Genomic DNA, 15,630 nt, shown 5'->3' with positions numbered 1-15,630 from the left:
GTGAACTTTGAAATTGCGTCATGACCTGTAGGCCGCAAATAAAACAGGATGGAACATAAAGTCCTCAAAGTATAAGTTAACATACTAAAAACCTGTTTGGTACGGGGGCGCACGCAAATCCAGACGAGCAACTCTACTTATAGCCCTCGAAAGCGGAATGGAACCGCCTTTTTCGTATAGTGTACAATGTGGAAAATGTCAGATTCGACCCTTAGATGTGACGCGCTTTCATTTCTTCTGAGCTCAGCACAAGGGTTTATTTGGCTTGATATTTCTGAGCAAATTGCTTAGGAAGTTCACACGTAACCCTTTTTTTCCTATAGCCAAAAATTTACAGCACAGGCTTTTGGGTTTCGCTCGGTAATTTTCTCAGAAGAATCGTAAATCGAAATTGGTTTGCATTTACTCTCTTGCATTTACTCTCTACAGCCGTAAATGTCAAAGAAAAGACACGATAGTTATACCATCGAATTCTTTAGTTCAGATCAATCCATTCACCAGATGGAATAAAAATCCCACATAAGAACTGGGTTTGGATCCCACTTAGTTATAAACGTTTTATTTGCATTTTTTAAGGATATAAACAAGTTAGAAGAGGAGATAGATAAAATCAATAAATGGAAGGAATTGGAAATACAAAAAAAATTTCAATTTTTATCTGCCCTTTCGACAATTCGCAGAATCAAAAACATGTTCACCAGTGAGCCATATGTCGCATGTGGGATATGAGAGGGAAATGCAATTTTTGTTTGCCTTGCTGAGTCATCCAACTTCTGTGCAAGATGTCAACGACGATACCCATTCGATCAAACCCAACCATCTTGGTTGTTATCACCTTGCAATGCTTTTGTGGAAATTCCACAAACAGGAGAAAAAGGTAAATATTATTTCACTTCTTGTATTATTATTACTGTGTGCATGGTAAACTAATAAAAGGGGAAGACCTAGGTACATCTCAAACAAACAAAAAACAGAATAAAACACGTTGCAATAGTACAATAACGCTGCCTATGGATTAGTCTTTAATAGAGCCACTGCAAAGAGCTTAAGTGATCCTCAGTCCAGCTCCTACTGTTCCAACAACTTCAATTTTTTCTTTTTGCCACAGAAAATTCACTACAATTTTCAATCTTCCAATCTTTCTTGGCTATTACATGAATAAAAATACACCAAGGCAGGTAACGGACGTGCACTAGGTTGCTGTTAGCCGGCCTGATGCATTCAGGCAATATTTTGTAACTACTGAATAATTTTAGTCTCTAACTACTTCAGAATATAATCCCTTTTTCAACACTGGTTCAAAACTGATATTAATCCTTTTCAAAAAATAAATAGGTCTTTACAGGTCGAAGACTTACCGAAGACTGAACTATTAGCCTCAAATTGGTAATCATCTATCTTGGAAATTCTTAAGTACTAACCTTGGTGAATCAAAATTGGCGCAATATTCCTATATGTGAAAAGTTGGAAAGATATTGTTTGATTGGCCACAGGCCCACCTATGTGTCCTCGAATACTCTAAATTAAAAACATTTGCATGGATCTGATTTAAAAAAGGTGGCTAAAAAGAATGGCCTATTTACATAACTTTGGGCCCTTATTTCTGGGGTTCACTTATCTCTTTCCCCTTGGAGTCACGTTTTTTAACCCTTTGACTGTTCTGATCAAACTAGCCAACTTGTACGTAATTTCTATCCGATGCCACATGGGATCATTGGAACTAAGGGCATATCGGGCGCAAACTAAATCTCAGGGTGCCTTCCACTTGGTTTTGGCCCTTAAGGGCATTAGAGCTTAAAATTCTTAATACAAATGATCTCTTCCCCAATTTTGAACTACTACTACTACTACTAACAACTCACCGCAGCACTAAGCCGCCTGAGGCCAACACAGCTACGCTCATTACTTCTCCATCCCAATCTATTCGAAGCCTCCCTTTTTACACCCGCCCACAAAGTTCCAATTTCCTTTATATCTTTCTTTATGACGTCCTCCCACCCCAGACGAGGACCACCTGCTCTCCGTTTAGTCCTACATGGTTTGGTGAAAAGGATAATCTTTGGCGGTATATCATTGTTCATACGCAGGACTGGTCCATGCCATTTCAATCTTTTATTCATTAAAGCCTTAGAAAGTGGTCTTGAGCCAAACTTTTGTGTAGCCTGCTGTTTCAAAAATAGTCAGTCATCAGTGTACCAAGAGTAATCCATAAGTAATTTATCCGGAAAACATCTAGCAATCTTCAACCGATTTTTGGAGCGCCCATGCTTCAGAGCCATATTGGACAACTGTCATCACTGTAGTTTCTAAGATTCTAATCTTGGTTTACAGACTTATCTTCCTATTCTTCCAAACTTTTTCTTAACTGGGAAAAACACCCTGATCCTTGGCTATTTTACTTTTAACATCTTCAGTGTTCCCACCATCTTTACTAATAATACTACCAAGGTAAGTGAAGCTGCCCCCCGATTAATCTTTTCGTTACCCAACGTCACCTTTTCATCTTCACTTATTCCTAGCCTTAGTGACTTAGTCTTCTTAACATTAATTTTCAAACCTATTCTAGCACCCTGAACTCGCAAATCCTCTAGAACTTCATTCATTTTGCTCACATTTTCATCTAGGATGCTTAAATCATCAGCATAATTTAAGTCCAGGAGACTTTTTCCTCCCCATTTGATTCCGTGGTCTCCCATTGACTTTCCTGTGCTCCCGAAGACAAAGTCCATCAAAATAATCCATATAAAAGGGGGATAGAACACAACCCTGTTTAACTCCTGATTTAATACAAAACCAGCTGCTCACCTCATTTCCTACCTTAATCGCAGCAGTGTTATTCTCGTACATAGCACTAATCAGTAGAGAGGGGGGTACCAGCGCTATCCCTCACCCCTGCTGCCACCTACAACTTTTTTTACATAATTCATGTCTGTTCGATTTCAGTAAGAATGGAAAAACAGGAATTTTGTCACTTTAATGGTTATTTTCTTGGACGGTTATGGGTGTTGGACAATTTATTTGATGTTTTTCATGGATGCCAACAGTAATTCATGTCTGTTTTATGGTTCCTGTCAGTGAGGATGGAAAAACAGTATTTTTCTCACTTGAAAAAACAGGAATTTTCTCACATTGATGGTTGTTTCATGGACGGTTATGTGTGTTGGTCAATTTATTTGATGTTTTTCATGGATGTCAACATCGATTTATGTCTGTTTTATGTTTTTTGTCAGTGAGAATGAAAAAACAGGAACTTTCTCACTTTGATGGATTATTGAGTCTAATGGGGACAGGGTCAACGACACTTGCTTCCAGATCTTGTTGATGTTGTTGTTGTTTTGGGCAAGTGCACGTTCGAGGTGAATGTTATGCCGTCATTGGGAATTTGGAACACCTGTGCTGTCGACCTCAATTCCCCTTTCGTGAAACAATAATTCCCCTTAGAAACAACAAATTAATTCCCCTTTCTTGACGGATCAATCAACCAATGACATCATCTGTCAGACCTTAAACATTTTCGCCTAGAAACGATTCTACAGGAATAGATCCAAGTCATTAATGTCTTTGCCTCGGAAACAACTCTATTGGTCGAACTCCAAAAAATATTAATAAACATTGCCAATGGAAACAATTCTCAAAGAAACATCTTAGCAATGAATTGTTTTAGCGTGGGAATCAGGTTTCTTAGTAATTTGAAATGTGTCAGCGCAGAGATGCCAAAAACAAAATGAACACGCTGAAATTACGTTTAGGGATTATTTGGGCGAAACTGTTTTAGACATTTTATGGAATTATTTCGGCGAACCAGTTAGAGACATTTTAAAAGATGATTTAAAAGATGATTTTAGAAGAGGATATGAGGGTGAAACTCTGTGGTCGTTATAATACACAAGTTCCATTTGAACAGTGTTGTGAGGTCCCCTACCACAACCCCAAATGGTTCCGATCCCCCCACCCCAACCCCAAAGGAAGCCCCCGGTCCTCAAAGGTTCTCCGGGCTCCCAAAGGGCCCCCGGCACCCAAAGGGTCCTGAACCACCATTTTAATACTTTTTTAAGGCTTTATTATATCTTTTCAGAAGAAATTATTATTTTAGGGAATTATTTCGGCGAAACAGTTAGAGACATTTTAAAAGATGATTTTTGAAGAGATTTTAGAAGAGGATTTGAGGGTGAAACTCTGTGGTCGTTATAATACAAAAGTTCCATTTGAACAGTGTCTTGAGGTCCTCTATCCCCAACCCCAAAGGGTTCCAATCCCCCTACCCCTACCCTGAAGGAAGCCAGTGGTCCTCAAAGGTCCCCCAAGCTCCCAAAGGACCACCCGGTCCTCAAGGCCCCCCCCCCCCAGACCCTCAAAGGCCCTCCCCGGCCTCCGTTTTTCGTTGATGTGCGTTGTCTAAAACCTATGATTTGGGGTGTATGGGTTGCTATTTTTGACTTTTCTGACTTGGATATCTTAGTCTTTCATAGGTAAGTGTTGCCTGAAACCTATGATTTGGGATGGATGGTTTGCTATTTTTGACTTTTCTGAGCTGGATTTCTTACCCTTTCATAGGTGTGTGTCTTCAGAAAATTGTGATTTGGGATGTGTAGTTTCCTCGTTGAACTTTTCAGAGCTAGGATTCGTAGTCTCTCATAGGTGTTTGCTGTCTGAAACCTCTAGTTTGGGGTGAGTAGTTTGCCGCTTAAGGCTTGTCTGAGCCAGGCTTCCTAGTATTTTGTACGCGAATGGTGTCTGAAACTTATAATTTGGAATATGTAAATTACTATTTCGGGCTTTTCTAAACTAGATTGCCTAGTCTTTCATTGATATGTACTGTCTTAAAACTATGATTTGGAATGGGTGGATTGCTATTTTTAAATTTAATGAGTTGGGTTTCTTAGTCTTTCATAGGTGTGTGGTGCCTGAAACCTATGATTTGGGAATGGTTAATTTGCTATTTCCGGCTTTTATTAGCTAGGTTTCTTAGCCTTTCATAGGTGTGGGTTGTCAGAAAATTATGATTTGGGATGTGTAGTTTGCACTTTTCAGAGCTAGGATTCTTAGTCCCTCATAGGTGTTTGTTGTCTGAAACCTATAGTTTGGGATGAGTAGTTTGCTATTTTTGACTTTTCTGAGCTGGATTTCTTACCCTTTCATAGGTGTGTGCTGTCAGAAAATTATGATTTGGGATGTGTAGTTTTTCTAGTTGGACTTTTCAGAGCTAGGATTCTTAGTCTCTCATAGGCGTTTGTTGTCTGAAACCTATAGTTCAAGATGAAAGGTTTTAAATTTGGCTTTTATGAGCTATGCTTTTCTGCGTATTGTCTGTGCTTGTAGTCTGAAACGTATTAATAGGGATATATAAACTACTTTTTAGAGCCTATTTTCTCTATATGTCCTAGTTTTTTATGTGTGCTTGTTGTCTGAAATTTATGATTTGGGATTAGTGGGTTGCCCTTTTTTGACTTTTCTGAGCTGGATTTCTTAGCCTTTCATAGGTGTGTGTTGACTGAAACCTATGATTTGGGATGAGTGGTTAACTATTTTTGACTTTTTCTGAGCTAGATTTCTTACCCTTTCATAGGTGTGTGTTGTCAGAATATTATGATTTTAGATCTATAGTTCGCTTTTTGGGCTTTTCATAGCCAGAACTGATATTCTATCGTTGGTGTGTATTGTCCTCAACTTCTAGTGAGGGATGAAGAGATCGCTTTCTAAGGCTGTTACTATCTAAGGTTTCCTAGTATTTCGTAGGTAAATGTTGTCTGAAACTTATGATTTGTGATATGTAAATTGCTATTTCGGGCTTTTCTAATCTATATTTCTTAGCCTTTCGTTGGTGTGTGTTGTCTGAAACCTATGATTTGGGATGGGTTAATTGCTATTTTTGGCTTTTCTGAGCTTGATTTCTTAGTCTTTCATAGGTGTCTGTTGTCAGAAAATTATGATTTGGAATGTGTAGTTTGCTAGTTGGACTTTTCAGAGCTAGGATTCTTAGTCTCTCATAGGCGTTTGTTGTCTGAAAACTATAGTTTGGGATGAATAGTTTGCTATTTCAGGCTTCTATGAGCTAGGTCTTCTACCATTTTTTACGTTTTGGTTATCTGAAACGTATGATTATGGACATGTAAACTACTATATTGAGGTGTCTTAAGATATATTGCTTAGCCTTTAATTGGTGTTTATTGTATGAAACATATGGTTGTGGGTGTCTGGATTGCTCCTTAAGACTTTTATGAGTTTGATTTCTTATCCTTTCATAGGTGTTTGTTGACTGAAACCTATAGTTTGGGATTAGTAGTTTGCTATTTTTGACTTTTCTGAGCTGGATTTCTTACCCTTTCATAGGTGTGTGTTGTCAGAAAATTATGATTTGGAATGTGTAGTTTGCTAGTTGGACTTTTCAGAGCTAGGATTCTTAGTCTCTCATAGGTGTTTGTTGTCTGAAACCTATAGTTTGGGATGAGTAGTTTGCTATTTCAGGCTTCTATGAGCTAGGTTTCCTAATATTTCGTAGGTGTGTGTTGTCTGAAACTTATGATGTGGGATATGTAAATTACTATTTCGTGCTTTTCTGAGCTAGATTTCTGAGTCTTTCGTTGGTGTGTGTTGTCTAAAACCTATGATTTGGGATGGGTGGTTTGCTATTTTTGACTTTTCTGAGCTGGATTTCTTACCCTTTCATAGGTGTGTGTTGTCTGAAACTTATGATTTGGGATGGTTAATTGCTATTTCCGGCTTTTATTAGCTAGGTTTCTTAGCCTTTCATAGGTGTGTGTTGTCAGAAAATTATGATTTGGGAGGTGTAGTTTGCTATTTGGACTTTTCAGAGCTAGGATTCTTAGTCCCTCATAGGTGTTTGTTGTCTGAAACCTATAGTTTGGGATGAATAGTTTGCTATTTCAGGCTTTTCTGAGCTAGATTTCTTAGTCTTTCGTTGATGTTTGTTGTCTGAATCCTATGATTTGGGATGTGTGGGTTGCTATTTTTGATTTTTCTGAGCTGGATTTCTTAGCCTTTCATGGGTATGTGTTGACTGAAACATATGATTTGGGATGAGTGGTTTGCTATTTTTTAATTTTCTGAGCTAGATTCCTTAGCCTTTCATAGGTGTGTGTTGTCAGAATATTATGATTTGGGATGTATAGTTTTCTTTTTGAACTTTTCAGAGCTATGATTCTTAGTCTCTCATAGGCGTTTGTTGTCTTAAAAATATAGTTTGGGATGAATAGTTTGCTATTTCAGGTTTTTATGACCTAATGTTTCATAGTATTTCGTAGGTGAATGTTTTATGAAACTTATGATTTGGGATATGTAAATTACTATTTCGGGCTTTTCTAAGCTAGATTTCTTTGTCTTTCGTTGGTGTGTGTTGTCTGAAACCTATGATTTGGGATGGGTGGATTGCTGTTTTTGACTTTTCTGAACTGGATTTCTTAGCCTTTCATAGGTGTGTGTTGTCTGAAACCTATGATTTGGGATGGTTAATTTGCTATTTTTGACTTTTCTGAGCTAGGTTTCTTAGCTTTTCATAGGTGTGTGCTGTCAGAAAATTATGATTTGGGATTTGTAGTTTGCTTTTTGGACTTTTCAGAGCTAGGAAAAGCCCGAAATAGTAATTTACATATCCCAAATCATAAGTTTCAGACAACACACACCTACGAAATACTGGGAAACCTAGCTCATAAAAGCCTTAAATAGCAAACTATTCATCCCAAACTATAGTTTTCAGATAACAAACGCCTATGAGAGACTAAGAATCCTAGCTCTGAAAAGTCCAACTAGCAAACTACACATTCCAAATCATAATTTTCTGACAACATACACCTATGAAAGGGTAAGAAATCCAGCTCAGAAAAATCAAAATAGCAAACTACTCATCCCAAACTATAGGTTTCAGACAACAAACACCTATGAGAGGCTAAGAAATCCAGCTCTGAAAAGTCCAAATAGCAAACTACACATCCCAAATCATAATTTTCTGACAACACACACCTATGAAAGGCTAAGAAACCTAAAATAGCAAGCCGGAAATAGCACTTTACATATCCCAAATCATAAGTTTCAGACAACACACACCTATGAGCGGCTCAGAAATCCAGCTCAGAGAAGTCAAAAATTGCAATCCACCCATCCCAAATCATAGGTTTCAGACAACACACACCAACGAAAGACTAAGAAATCTAGCTCAGAAAAGTCCGAAATAGTAATTTACATATCCCAAATCATAAGTTTCAGACAACACATATCAATGAAAGACGGGACCCGGGGAGGGCCTTTGAGGGTCTGTGGGACCCTTGAGGGCCGGGTGGTCCTTTGGGTGGTTGGGGGACCTTTGAGGACCAGAGGCATCCTTGGGGGTGGGGGCTGGGGTATCGTAACCCTTTGGGGTTGGGGTAGAGGACCTCACGACACTGTTCAAATTGAACTTGTGTATTATAACGACAGCAGAGTTTCACCCTCAAATCCTCTTCTAAAATCTCTTCAAAAATCATCTTTTAAAATGTCTCTAACTGTTTCGCCGAAATAATTCCCTAAAATAATAATTTGTTCTGAAAAGATATAATAAAGCCTTAAAAAAGTATTAAAATGGGGGCTCAGGAGCTTTTGGGGCACCGAGGGTCCTTTGGGAGCCCGGATAACCTTTGAGGACCGGGGGCTTCCCTTGGGGTGGGGTTGGGGCGATCGTAAACCTTTGGAGTTGTGGTAGGGGACCTCACAACACTGTTCAAATGGAACTTGTGTATTATAACGACCACAGAGTTTCACCCTCAAATCCTCTTCTAAAATCCTCTTTTAAATCATCTTTTAAAATGTTTCTAACTGTTCCGCCGAAATAATTCCATAAAATGTCTAAAACGGCTTTGCCCAAATAATCCCTAAACGTAATTTCAGCGTGTTCCTTATGTTTTTGGCATCTCTGCGCTGACACATTTCAAATTACTAAGAAACCTGATTCCCGCGCTAAAACAATTCATCGCTAAGATGTTTCTTTGAGAATTGTTTCCATGACGTTTGGTTATTAATATCTTTTGGAATTCGACCAGTAGAATTGTTTCCGAGGCAAAGACATTAATGACTTGGATCTATTCCTGGAGAATTGTTTCTAATTACCTGTAAGACATTATTAAACTTTGCCCGGAAACAATTTGATTAATGACTGACAGCATAGGTGTTAGGTCATTGACCCCATTAACCACGTGGTTCGTACGGGACCTTGACGTTCGCTGAGAGCGTGCAAAAAACAACAACAACAACAACAAATACTGCTTCCTATTTCTGGACACCTTGACATTCGCTGAGAGCGTGCACTTACAACAACAACAAAATCGACCTTGGAAATTTAGGTCATTGACCCCATTAACCACGTGTTCTCCCTAATGACTCTATGCCCATATATGGTGTTAAAAAAAAGTTGTAGGTGGCAGCAGGGGTGTCGTCTGGGGCTATAAGATAGCCTTCTACTCACACATGCACGCGAAAATGTATTTCAGGGAAGGGGCATAATATTTTGGGAGGGAACAGGACAATCTCATCAGATCTTAAAAAATAAAAAATAGAAAAGTATGAAAAAAAAACATAGCAGTGGATTTTTGGGAGTTACACTGAGAAAATGTGATGGAATTATGATTGAAAATGATAATCACACACTTATTTTGAGCACTATGTCAAATGTACTTTGCCAAAGCACTAACAAATAACCGTGCGAAATTGTTTTGCCTATCTTTCAAAATTTATTTTTCATTCCATGAGTAACTGACACAATATCAAGCCCTCTTATCGACTGCAAATTGAAATTTACCTTATCTTGACAAATATATGGAAACCGTTAGGTCTTTAATATTGTTTTTCTTTCTTTTGAACGTTTTGCCAATCAGCCATATGATGAAAGGCTTTGAGGATGTAAAAAAGCATATCTTTGAGATAAGATGCTAGAATTTTTCTTAAATTACCTTACACCAGGAAACTGAGACAAAGTTCAACATTTTGTTTGTTATACTAAGAAAAACCTGATTATTTCTGCACAGTAGGACTTTCGTCAAATAGCTTGTACGCGGTAAGATGCATACATGACTGCAGTAGAATTAGAAATGTCTGCTCAAATGCATCAAACCTGTCTTTTTTATAACCTCATATTACATATGCTGGTTCAATACCATAAACCACTAAAAACAGCCTAAACTACTCCAACCTTTATGCGTGTTTCGTCACTAGCAATACAAATTACCCAGTCCAGGATTGGGCAAACTACAGCACACGGGGCACATATTACATAACATGCATACAAATGGCTGTTGTCTGTTTCAATACTACGTCAATCTTTTTTTTTTTTTTTTTTACTATTTCATATGTTTCCATATAAATCTGTCAAATTTCTGGAGTCCCTCTTTCGTAACTATATTTTCTCTCAACCAAAAGTACAAATTTATGAATAGAATGGTTTTAATTTTATGTGGAAAATTTTTGTGACAATTACAATTTTGGTGCAAATAGAGGAAGACGTTGAACTAACAGTGAGTGCTGCATAAACAATTAAATACAGCCGAAGATTAACGCCACGTGTTGCATTAAGAATAGACTGCTAAGTACTGCCGTGATTCTACAGTCGTCTTTAATATGTGCACTGGCAGGGAAAGGGGGGTCGTGGCTCCCCTGGAAATTTGAATTATAAAGTAATTATTAGGAAACCAAAGGAAAGAGAGTAGAATAGGGAAAAACCATGGAAAAAATATGTGTTGCCCTATTGTTGGTTGCCTGCCAATAGATTTTGACCCTTAATAAGGAAAATATAAGTTATAATTTGTGACTGAGAGACCCCTTTACAGTTTTCCACAAATATTTTTGCAATATGATTTGGTTGGAGTAACAAAAAAAAAAAAAAAAAAAAAAAAAAAAAAAAAAAAAATCAAATTCTTCGTAGAATTGAATGGTAAATAAATAACGATCCTTGTCAATAACGAAAGTATAAGAACCTAACTATTGATAATATTCAATCAAGGAATCAGCTTTTTATGGTGATCCTAAATATGTATTTGTTTATTAGTAATTAGTGCAGTAATTAGTACACAAGAAAGGAAGGGTGCCCACAGAAAATTTTCCAGGAGGGGGCCAGATACCAGAATAGCAGAGATTGGAGGAGAAATAAATTTTGTGGTAGAAAAAATACAAAGAAGTATACCGCTGATCAGTTAAGTACAATTTTTGAGTTTTAACCAGTTAGCTACTATGTCAAACTCGTTGACAAGCTATTGTACTATAGAACCATTAAAAAAAGACAACAATTTTTATTTATTAAAGTAAAAAAAATGAAATCACTTAAATTGTAGTTCGGATATATATACTGACATTTATTCCTTAAATTTTTAACAATATTTGTTCATTAAAGTAAAAAAATGAAAACACTTAAAATGTATTTTGTTCATAGTTGCAGCGGCAGATGCAACCTAGTAAAGAGCGAACCACAGCCCATTATAATCAAAAGTTGAAAAACGTGTTAAAAAAATCTGTCTAGTGAGAAAAAATCGCCTTCTGACACTGAATCAGGAATGGTAATTATTGTTTCGGTTGATCTTGGAAGTAAAAGTTTATTGGGTAAAGAAATTTATGATGATTTCGAAAAAGAGCCTGAAACCCCTTGAAAATGGCGTCAAATCAAAATAAAAAGTACACCATTGGAATCAGAAAGGTCCAAAACTTTGTGAAAAATAATTACAGTTCCCCACCTTGAACACCAAGGAAAATTACTTTTTTGCATGGTAGCACTGGTCTGTCTGTCTCCCTTTTTTTTCTTTTTTTCTTGCAGGGCTAGGGGGTGGCCAGAGCATCATAGAGAGGCGTTTAATAGCTCATTCGAAAGAGAATTAAACTTGTAAGTGTCCTTTTTCAGTGACCAAAAAGATTGGAGGGCAAATGGCCCTCCCCCTTACTACAGGCCTCCTCCCCCCCAACTAGTTCTATAAAAATTTTGAAATTGCCATTTTGTTTAATATAGTTCAAAGGTCCAATATATATGGTTTTTATGATGATACGAGTAGAATGGCCATAATATCTCCCGTACCCACACCATATATGGGCATAGAATACGGACGGGACTCCAAATAAGGGCATAGAGTCATTAGGGAGAACACGTCGTTAATGGGGTCAATGACCTCTTTTTCCAAGGTCAATTTATTTGATATTTCTATGTGTAATAGCTCCGGGGCGAAGGTTGCACATGCGCATTGAATTCTAACGGGAACAATGTTATTGATCTAGGACTCGAGGGGGAAGTGAATTTCCGAGAAATTGATTGCGTAATCGAAGGGGAAGTGAATTTCCGAGAACTTGATTGCGTAATCGAAGGGGAAGTGAATTTCCGAGAACTTGATTGCGTAATCGATCGCGAATGTCATGGTGTCCAGAAATAGTATTTGTTGTTATTGCTCTAGGCAATGTTATGAGTTTCCCGGAATTTGGAACACCTGTGCAGTCAACCTCAATTCACCTATCGTGAATCAATAAGTCCCCTTAGAAACAACAAATTAATTTTCCCTTTCTTGACAGATCAATCAATCAATGACATTATCTGTCAGACTTTAAAAATTTCCGCCTAGAAACATTTCTCCAGGAATAGATCCAAGTCATTAATGTCTTTGCCTCGGGAACAACTCTTTTGGTCGAACTCCAAAGGATATTAATAACCCCAGGCCATGGAAACAATTAGGCAAGAAACATCTTAGCGATGAATTGTTTTAGCGCGCGAGAAGGTTTCCTATTAATTTGAAATGCGTTAGCACAGAGATGCCAATAACAAAGGAACACGCTGAATTTACGTTTAGTGATTATTTGGGCGAAACACTTTTAGACAGGTTATGGAACTATTTCGGCGAAACAGATAGAGACATTTTAAAAGAAGATTTTGAAAAGATTTTGGAAGAGGTTTTGAGGGTGGTCGTTATAATACACAAGTTTCATTTGAACAGTGTTGTGAGGTCCTCTAACCCAACCCCAAAGGGTTCCAATCCTCCTACCCCAACCCCGAAGGACGCCCCCGGTCCGCACAGGCCCCCCACGCTCCCAAAGGCCCTCCACCGGTCCCCAAATGTCCCCCAGGCCCCCAAAGGCCCGACCTGTGCCCCAAAGGCCCCCCAAGCTCCCAAAGGGCCACCGGCGCCCCCACAGACCCACCCCGACCCCCCAAGGCCCTCCCCGGGCCCCCCAAAGGCCCATCGAGCTCCCACAGGCCCACCGGGGTCCCCAAGGCCCTCCACCGGTCCCCAACTGCCCCAAAGGCCCTCCCCTGGTCCTCAAAGGTCCCCCGGGCTCCCAAAGGACCAACGGGGTCCCAAATGTCCCCCACCGGTCCCCCACAGCCCCTCCCGACCCCCCAAGGCCCTCCCCGCCCCCCCAAGGCCTACCCAGACCCCCCAAAGCCCACCCCGGACCCCCCAAGCCCAACCCCCGGTCCCCAAAGGTCCCCCCGAGCGCCCAAAGGACCACCGCCCCTCAAGGGCCCACAGACCCTCAAAGGCTCTCCCCGAGCACCCGTCTTTCGTTGATGTGTATTGTCTGAAACCTATGATTTGGGATGTATAGTTTGCTACTTCAGTCTTTTCTGAGCTAAGGTTTCATAGTATTTCATATGTGAATTTTGTATGAAACCAATACTTTGTGATGAGTATTTTGCTATTTCAGGCTTTTATTAGATATGTTTCTTATACTTTAGATGGTGTGTGTTGAGTGAAACTTATGATTTGGGATATGTAGTTTGCTATTTTTGACTTTTCTGAGTTGAACTTCTTAGTCTTTCATAGGTGTGTGGTGTCTGGAACCTATGATTTGGGATGTGTAGTTTGCCATTTTCGACTTTTCTGAGCTGCATTTCTTAGCCTTTCATAGGTATGAGTTGTCAGAAAATTATGATTTGGGATGTATAGTTTGCTATTTCAGGCCTTTCTGAGCTAAGGTTTTCTAGTATTTCATAGGTGAATGTTGTCTGAAACCAATAGTTTGGGATGAATAGTTTGCTATTTTTGACTTTTCTGAGCTAGGTTTCTTAGTCTTTCGTTGGTGTGTGTTGACTGAAACCAATGATTTGGGATATGTAGTTTGATATTTTTGACTTTTCTGAGCTGGATTTCTTAGTCTTTCATAGGCGTGTGTTCTATGAAACCTATGATTTGGGATGGGTGGATTGCTACTTTTGACTTTTCTGAGCTGGATTTCTTAGCCTTTCATATGTGTTTGTTGTCTGAAAGCTATAGTTTGGGATGACTAGTTTGCTATTTTTGACTTTTCTGAGCTAGATTTCTTAGCCTATCATATGTGTGTCCTTTCAGAAAATTATGATTTGGGAGGTGTAGTTTGCTTTTTGGACTTTTCAGAGCTAGGATTCTTAGTCACTCATAGGTGTTTGTTGTCTGAAACTTCGAGTTTGGGATGAGTAGTTGGCTATTTCAGACTTTTCTGAGCTAAGGTTTCTTAGTATTTCGTAGCTGAATGCTGTCTGAAACTTATGATTTGGGATATGTAAATTACTATTTCGGGCTTATCTGAGTTAGATTTCTTAGTCTTTCATAGGTGCGTGATGTCTGAAACCTACGATTTGGGCTATGTAATTTCCCTTTCTGACAATTCATAACCAGATTTCTTAGTCTTTCGTAGGTGTGTGGTGTCTGAAACCTATGATTTGGGATGTGTGGTTTGCTATTTTTTTACTTTTCCGAGCAGGATTTCTTAGCCATTTATAGGTGTGTGTTGACTGAAACCTATGATTTGGGGTGGGTAATTTGCTATTTTTGACTTTTCTGAGCTAGATTTATTAGCCTTTCATAGGTGTGTCCTTTCAGAAAATTATGATTTGGGAGGTATAGTTTGCTTTTTGGACTTTTCATAGCTAGGATTCTTAGTCACTCATAGGTGTTTGTTGTCTGAAACTTCGAGTTTGGGATGAGTAGTTGGCTATTTCAGACTTTTCTGAGCTAAGGTTTCTTAGTATTACGTAGGTGAATGCTGTCTGAAACTTATGATTTGGGATATGTAAATTACTATTTCGGGCTTTTCTGAGTTGGATTTCTTAGTCTTTCATAGGTGTGTGATGTCTGAAACCTATGATTTGGGATGTGTAGTTTGTTATTTTCTGACTTTTCTGAGCTAGGTTTCTTAGCCTTTCATAGGTATGTGTTGTCAGAAAATTATGATTTGGGATGTGTAGTTTGCTATTTCAGGCTTTTCTGAGCTAAGGTTTTCTAGTATTTCCTAGGTGAATGTTGTCTGAAACCAATAGTTTGGGAGGTGTAGTTTGCTATTTCAGGCTTTTATGAGCTAAGTTTCTTAGACTTTCGTTGGTGTGTGTTGAGTGAAACTTATGATTTGGGATATGTAGTTTGCTATTTTTGACTTTTCTGAGTTGGATTTCTTAGTCTTTCCTAGGTGTGTGTTGACTGAAACCTATGATTGGGATGAGTGGTTTGCTATTTTTGTCTTTTCTGAGCTAGATTTCTTAGCCTTTCATAGGTATGCATTGTCTGAAACTTATGATTTAGGATGTATAGTTTGCTATTTGAACTTTTCAGAGCTATGATTCTTAGTCCGTCATAGGCGTTTGTTGTCTGAAACTTCTAGTTTGGGATGAATTGTTTCGCTATTTCAGGCTTTTCTGAGCTAGGT

The sequence above is a fragment of the Artemia sp. Qi Xiang Cuo genome, chromosome 1 (assembly GCF_049724085.1).
Source record: "Artemia sp. Qi Xiang Cuo chromosome 1, ASM4972408v1, whole genome shotgun sequence".
Lineage (NCBI taxonomy): Eukaryota > Metazoa > Arthropoda > Branchiopoda > Anostraca > Artemiidae > Artemia > Artemia sp. Qi Xiang Cuo.
The sequence above is the reverse complement of the archived record's forward strand: the minus strand, read 5'-3'. Positions refer to the sequence as shown.